The following is an 8,464-nucleotide window of genomic DNA, read 5'->3' on the forward strand; positions in this document are numbered from 1 at the left end:
AGCATATACAAGCGATAAAAGTCTATCGGCCTTGTTCATCCAACTTTTGTCCATCTAAAAAAAATAAAGAAGGGAAAAAGAGTTAAATCAACAGAGACCGTTTTGGCACAGTAGTTGATGAAGTCACATTTTGCTATTAGCACGGGAAAAATGGGGAATACTAATATATGGTCGATGGATAATATGGTGGGGGCAAAATGAAGTATGAACAATAATGTTTCATGCCAAAGTCGAAGAATGGTCTCATGCCAGTTGTTGATATAAAGTGTATAATTCATCCTTATCACTCCTCTGCAAGTGTATCATATTTGATTTCATGTCATACGAGAAAGGTGGGCATGTTACGCTATTAGCATGAGTCCACTATGAGTTGAAGGACTAAGTGATGTTGCACAATTGTAAGTTAGGAATCGAGTATTGGAGAAGCCTAAAACCCGATGGCTCTCCAATATTGATTGAGTGAACATGCAAAATCGTTATCAATTAGACACGTCAACTACCCATATCCGTTAGTTGTGCCTAGAGAAAAAATGTTTAAATTGAAGAACATTTATTTTCAGGGCAAACTAACTATCGCTAGACCTTTCTGGTCATGTATGGCTGAAGGATAATTGGTTGTGTAAACGTATATGTACCAGATGAAGATCATGAGGCAATTGGGCAGATATTAATATAAATGGGTCTTGTTTCTGACATTAAATGACAAATTTCTGGGAAGTTCGTATCGGATAAGTTGTCATCTACATTAAGGTGATGACAAATGTGGAAATGATGCTAGCTCCGTCATCTCTAGTTGTCTATATAGGAAATGACATGAAATTGATAAAAACCACTATATAGTATATCTGCTGCTGGTCTATACATCTATTGTATTGGCCAACCCAATCATGTCTGTTGAGGGAAAAATGAGCGTATTGGCATATTCTTGTAAAAACCTGTGTAAAATAGTGTTGTAACAAGTGTTGTTGCAGAAAGGCTTGAAAATTGGTCAAAGAAGTCAACTTCGCTTGACCCTCGCTCGATGGAGCGCTCGAGCGAACTTGGGCAGATTGCACCACTCGACATACAGCTCGAGCGAACTCAGGCAGATTCAACCGCTCGATCCTCGCTCAACATACAGCTCGAGCGAACTCAGGCAGATTCAACCGCTCGATCCTCGCTCGACACTGAGCTCGAGCGAGCCCAGGCAGAGTGAGTCGCTCGACCCTCGCTCGACACTGAGCTCGAGCGAACTCAGGCAGAGTCGACCGCTCGATACTCTCTCGACAGGTCGCTCGAGCGAACTTTGGCAGATTGTTTCGCTCGACACTTCACTCGAGCCAATGTTCCAGATCACTAGGGTTTTGAATGCCTCATTTGATGGGAACTATAAATAGAACAGGTTAACTTCTGTTCTTGGTGTGGAGAATCAGAGCAAAAACCCTAAGGGCCTCCAAGAACTTCTTAGAGCAACCTCTCCCCCATTTGGTTGATTCTTTCTTGGATAAATATTTCTCCATCACAACACATTCAAAATCAACTCTTACTTGAGTCCATTGAAGTGGACATTTTTGTTGGCCAGAAGAGTCCGGAGCTGCCGTTGATGCAGAGATCGAGAGGTTCTCGTGGGAAGCTATAGGAAGGTCAGAATTCCGACACTACATGCGTGTAGAGATCGAGTGGGTCACTCGTGGTGTTGCAAGCTAAGTTTAGCTACTACAAAGGTTTTGAGAGTGTCTCTAAATTGGTTGTAACAAACTAAAGTTTCTATAGTGGATTTGAGGTGGTGTCTTACACCCGGAGTGGTTTTAGATTTTGAAGATGTTCTTCAAATGAGTTTCCACTCCGTGAACAAAATCATGTGTTAATTTTTTGTGTTATTTGATTCATTTATTAACTGTTTGTTTGATTAATTTTTCAAAAGGCCATAAAAATTAGATTACACCTATTCACCCCCCTCTAGGTGTAGTGTTGTGTAGAACCACTACTTTTTCAATGTCTACACACTGTAATTAGTAATAGATAACTAGTATTAAAGCATTCACACATGACAAATCAGATCGGGTCATTCATTAAGCTAATTCACCTCGAGCCATTATTGGGAAAAAAAAAAAGACAAAAAACATGTGATAGTATTAACTACATGTAGCGTAACAACATGTCAGCCACCCTCACTCTCATATAGACATGGGAAAAAATCAAGAGTAAGAAGTAGTCATGTGAAACTATCAAAGTGAAAGAAAAGCTATACCTCAATTAAATCATACATTGAGGTATAGTCAAAATAGGGTTTGAATTACTCGAAGATCAGACAATGTAGATATCCAATTAAAGGTCTACAATTCATGCCAAAAATATATTTATTAAACAAAGACATAAAGCCAAACCATTATGTTCAGAGATTTCTTGAAACAAAGTAAAAACATCATATTGAATACAGTGATTGCAGTAGTTACCTTCAATACCCAACTAAGAAAGGTTCGGATGTGCCCTGCCTGAAATGACACCCCAAAACAATTTGCTCAACCTCAGTCAGCACATATTTAACTCAATGCCACTTGATGTCCATCCTATTACTCTACACTGGAAAATCCAAGTGATTTTCAGTTTCAAATCAAAAGTAGCATATAACACTAACAAGCCACAAGGGAAAAAATGTATGAAAAAATAAATAGGAGTAGTGGTTTTAATCACACCATGAACTACAGAAACCAACAAGGGTTCATTTTAATACAAAGCATATTTCAAGGGTCAAATCAACTACAAAGAACAACTTTAACCCATTTAACTTCTCTCCATACATTTGAGCACTAAGCCAAACCTTTAAAACTCCTAAGTACCGCAAACTGCGCATGTAAAGGAATCCATGAACATGACTAATAGCATGCGTGCTGTCCAATAAAGGCCATTGATTTTTAAACATTGTAGATAAATGATGAACGTGCGTTCAAACCTCACAAATGATAGCAACCCACTCTTGAAATGGAAGTGAACAAGTTAGTGTCATCCTCATCTGAATATATTTGTGGGGAGTTGGTGATCTACTGCTTCTAGTGGAGGATATGAGGTGAGTTTGTGGAAATTTATTACAAAAGGGCCTGGTTTTGTCTCTACTGTATTTAGATTGAAGGTGGGAGATGGAAAGAGAAGAAACTTTTGGCAGGATTTGTGGTGTGGGGATGCTGCGTGCAAGTTGGAATTTCCTCATACTATAATTTATGATGTAATTGGGCAAAAGCTAATGTAAGTATGTATGCTAAGCATTATGAACCTGTTGTAGTTTTCTCGGTTGCTATCTATAATTGCTTCAAAAAGAAAATATAGGTTAATAAAAGTATACTCCTGTGTACTTGGGCTGATGCCTATTAAGCATTCTAAAATGAGTACTTATCAACCAAAAAAAAAAAAAAAAAACTTGTAGCCAGTAAATGTAATGAACACTTAACATTTTCAAGTACTCAGAAAGTGCACATGGAAAACACATAGCATCTACCCACTCTTTATTATAAAATGTGCAGTTAGCCTTTTCAAATGGTAAACGATTACATTATGATATTTTCTAGGTATAAGTGCATACTTCTCTATGCGTTGGGTTGCTCACATATGCTAAATGGTTTTATTCTTAGGTGGTTTCCTTGTTCTATAGTCAGCTGCCTTCTCATATTGATTAAGGAAGTACATAAAGGTATGTGTGCAGGCCAAACTAGTTTTTTGGGGTGTTCAATATATTTATCTGCATAGATAAATTCATTACAATAGTTGTATGTTGAAATATGATGCATACGCATTCCAATTTCGGGCCAAATAGCAAGCATTAGACCCTTTGCCCTTTAACGTTCCTACTTCAACTTGATGTTTTAGGATAATGCTTGCTAGACATGAATATATCTTGTGCCAGCCCAGTACTTTGAATAAGGTCTTGGAATTGAACCCATATTTTCTTGGCGATATGATTTTCTGCTTTAGTGATTAACGGAGCATGGGTAGCAAAATGAGTTTCTGATGTTTCATCCAAACATAAGGAATGTAAAGAGGGGTTTTCTTTTGTATACTTCCAATCAATCCATGTGGCTTCGACTAAACATTTGCTCCTAATTAAATTACTTCTTGCTTATCCGAAAAAATAAAAAAAGATTCAACTTTATTTAATGATCTACAACAGGGAAAATGTGGGATTATCTTTTTTCCCATATGTTTTGGAGCAAATATATAGGTTGTCTAAGCAAGTTTTGTGTCATATGAATTGGAAACTGTGCCGGTCCTGTTTTATAATGGGTTTTGCATCATGTTGTTACATTCAAACATTAGATGTTAATTGCAAATTTTGGGAGGTATTTGTGAACCTCTATAATTATTTTCCAAAGAATCTGACAAAGGCAATGGCAAACATCCTTACATTGCTCACTGTTTTAGAACAAATAGAATGCTGGCCTAAAAGACTAAATCCAATGACAGAGATGAAGATCATAAAAAAGTGGACGAATGAACAATGTTTCAGTCAACTGTGATGACTGAAACTAATATGGTTAAATCAACAAATTCACATTTACCTATACTACCCAATATAGAAGAAGCATTGGCATTTACAATGCCTTAAAGAGCTAGAGAATTCACAATACAAAGAAACACAATTTAATAAACTACCCATGGTATTGTCATTCACTAGGGAATGAATCAAAGACTTTCAGACATGTGTGTGTGCATGCATGTCACTAGGGAATGAATCAAAGACTTTCAGACATATGTGTGGATCATCAACTTCATCATTAAATGAAATTAAGCATGCATGGTATAGGGAATGTCGATTAACGATTTCTATATAAACTCTTGTCCAAATGCATGCATGTCACAGATGATATAAAAATGTATATAAATCTGATCATACCACGAAAAAATGACATCAAGATTTAATCTAAACAACATCCAAGTTGAATTAGGAGCACATGATTAAATTATTTCTATATATATATATAGAAAAAACACAAACCCAGCCCAATATTAAGTGATCCATTTAGGTGTTCTGTACATATCCTACTTTATCAAGTAGACAATTTTTAAGGATTTTTTTATCCTTAAAAATCCTCAGTTCTTATATATATACAAAAAAGGAAATATAAGTAAATGGCCGGTCCTCCTCTTGTTAAGCCAATCTAGCTATGTGGAAATTTGGCACTTATATACATATTATATAAATATATATATATATATAAGCTGAAATATATGTGATCAGCAAAACATCATAAAGACAACGTTTAAATGATGTAATGCACAAAGGTAACAACAACCAAAAGAATTAGGATTCAATAACATATATTAGTCCATGTAATTTGCCTAAAATTACATATATACTACCAACGACAACATTTACAGGTGTTTCCAGCGTTTAATTAAACATCTCATTAAACATGAAAACACAAACTCTGATCATGACAACCTGAGGATATACCATGGAGCCTAATCAAATAAGCAACTACATATATGTGTGTGTGTGTGTGTGTGTGTGTGTGTGTGTTTCCCTTTTTCTAAAGAAGGTGCAAAAACATGCATGCAGGCCAGATTATAGCCTCTAAACTTTGTCAGAATAAGGAGGGAAACAAAGAAAATGAGAATATAAGGTGATGAAGAAGGACAGCAAACCCATTGACAAAAACTCCTCAAAAAGGTGATGGTAGATTACAACTGACACAACAAAGAGTTGTGGGAATAATTAAGAGAAGCAATAGAAAGGTTACTTTAACATATGCTTAGTTATTGTTTGCTCGCTAACAGGTGGTCAAATATAACAATTGAGAAAGAAATTAATATAATCGATAAAACAAGCAAATTAGTTTCATCATATATTCGGATTTGAGTTTAGAATGCTGAGAAAACAAAAACCAAGATATATCGATGGTGATGATATATTATTCTCAATGATTGTAGGGAACATTGAGCTAGTTATTTATGAAACAACAAGCTAGCTAACATTACAATGATCAACTGATCATTTCAAAAAGTTATTCAACAAGAACATGCAAGCACCTGGCATGGAAACAAATTGATCCACTGTCTATCATTTCAAAATCGGGAAAAAGATGATGAACCCATGATACATGCCATCAAAATGAAGAATGCTTGTGTGGGAAGTATTCAAGTAGTTTCATGTTTTGGTAGAGGTGTACTATCATTATAAGAACATTGAAGACAAATAATTACCAACAAAATGACAACTAGTAGTACTCGGTTTACAGGATGATGACTTATAATCCTAGCTACATCTTCAGATTTTGCTCAAGTATTGGGAAAAAATCAAAAGTACTCAAATCTTTTCCCCTGTTGTTTGGAATGAACTCATGAATACATGAAACAGAAGGGATGATAAGCATCAACAGATTAAATAAGTGCACAAAAGAAGATTAAACCTGACAACAGTTCAGGATTTCTGCTGTTTGTATTATTTCTTAAAAAAAATAAAGCCTTTGGCTTCAAGTTTTAAGTATTTATCAGACAACTTCATGTATGTACATGAAGGTTAAGATAGACAGCTCTGGTGATCTTAATTACTGGTATCACCACATTTCAAAGGGTGGATGGCCTTTCTTGACTCCAGACAATGGCTGGATTGTATCAGATTGTACATCAGAAGGCATTTTAGGTAAATATCTCTAGAACAATAATTCCTCAACCAAAAATAACATTAGCTAAAAAAATTATAACTCAGCAATAAAAGCTAATATATATATCCTAAATAATTATCCAAATCTAAATGATATGAGTCAGTACATCACTGTAAATATAAGTAGTACAGTAACACTAAGATATTAAAAACCATTAATTTGCAGGCAGCACTCTTGTAATTTATTAGTTGTTGTGTATTATATTATATAAATGGAGATCACATAGCTATCTAGCTGCTGAAGTTGTGGAGAATCCAAAACTAACAGCAGAAGTTGCAAGATAAAGGCTACCAATTCTAATTTCTGTACAGAAAGAGAAAATGGAAAAAGAGACTCCATGTATTCAAGTAATTTATTGAGGAGTATATTACATTATATTTATATAATATATTTGGATAATATATGACAAAACCAAGAGAGAGAATGGCATTCAAAATACTACTGACAAACTAACACAAAGTATATTATTGGAGGAGTAACCTTTATATATTTATTCACTCATGATCATGATCATCATGTACATGCAATATATAAGAAAAGTAGGCAAAAGAGATACAAAGTGGAGCCAAGCCTTTGAGATGCATGGCAGGCCAAAGACCCCACAAAGAGAAAGGAAGGGAGAAAACAACTTTATAGGGAATATGGAGGGGAGTTTTGGATGATTGAACTGAAGTAAACATATACTCTTCCTTTTACTGATCAATTTTTATTGATTGTGCAAAAATATAAATTATTTTTATATTTTTTTAACCTAATAGGGTTTTTTAGGTGGTTCATTTTAAGAAAAATTCAAAAAAGAGATGAATAGCAAAAAAAGGCAAAGGGCATGAGTATGACATGACTTAGATTAGGTGGATTTTGCAGTGGAAACCTTAAGCTGTGGAGGGTGGTGGCATGGGAATACAAAATAGAATTAATTATAATTATAATCATAATATATAAATATATATAAATATATATATATATATATATAAGTGGATTGCAAGAGAGTTTGTAATCATGGGGGAAGCATATTCACTTTCTGCCTTTTCATTACTTTCTAAGGCATGATTAGAAAAAAGTATCCCAATCTTCTCCCTCACCTAAAGGAAAGCATTTCCCATATCACACCCTCATTCCCTTCACTTTCTTCAATACAACACCAAAACAGAAGTTTGCTTCTCAAGACTTCTACCGCACTAAATAGAATATTGATTAGAGGAGAGAAACTTTATTGATATGATTTTTAAGAGAAATACTTAATCTATATATTTAATTTTATAAAAGTAAATTAATTTACAAACTAGCTTTACACAGCAATTTTTAGAACATATATAAAAGTGTTTTTATCGTCATTGTCTTAGTTTTTTGGTGATGGAAAATTAATAACAAAAGCTGAGATAGATCAAATAATTTATGTTACACATCTAGTCATGTTTAGTTTGGATTTCGAATTTTTCCTTTATATATATATACCATCATTAAAAATTAAGAGAGTGATATATGATCTCATAATTGTGTTTAACTAATCACATTAATCTAACACGTTCAATAGTTTAATGATGCACTAAACAGATTGAGCCACTAATTTAAGTGGTCAAATTATGATAATTTGAGTTTTAAAAATTGAGAAATTAAAAATTGACGCCTAAATAAGTAATTGGATGATCGAACGAAGTACCCTAATTTCAAAATAAGTAATTGGATGATCGAACAAAGTACCCTGATTTCAAAGCAACACGGGTCTCATTGATCATGAAGGGTTGGATGAGTACTCATATATGGTCCCTCCCATCATAGCTTAATTCCACTTTGATCTAAAACTAGTTTAGGTTTGTTCAATCAAACAA

This window comes from Carya illinoinensis, chromosome 13, assembly GCF_018687715.1.
Source record: "Carya illinoinensis cultivar Pawnee chromosome 13, C.illinoinensisPawnee_v1, whole genome shotgun sequence".
NCBI classification, from domain to species: domain Eukaryota; kingdom Viridiplantae; phylum Streptophyta; class Magnoliopsida; order Fagales; family Juglandaceae; genus Carya; species Carya illinoinensis.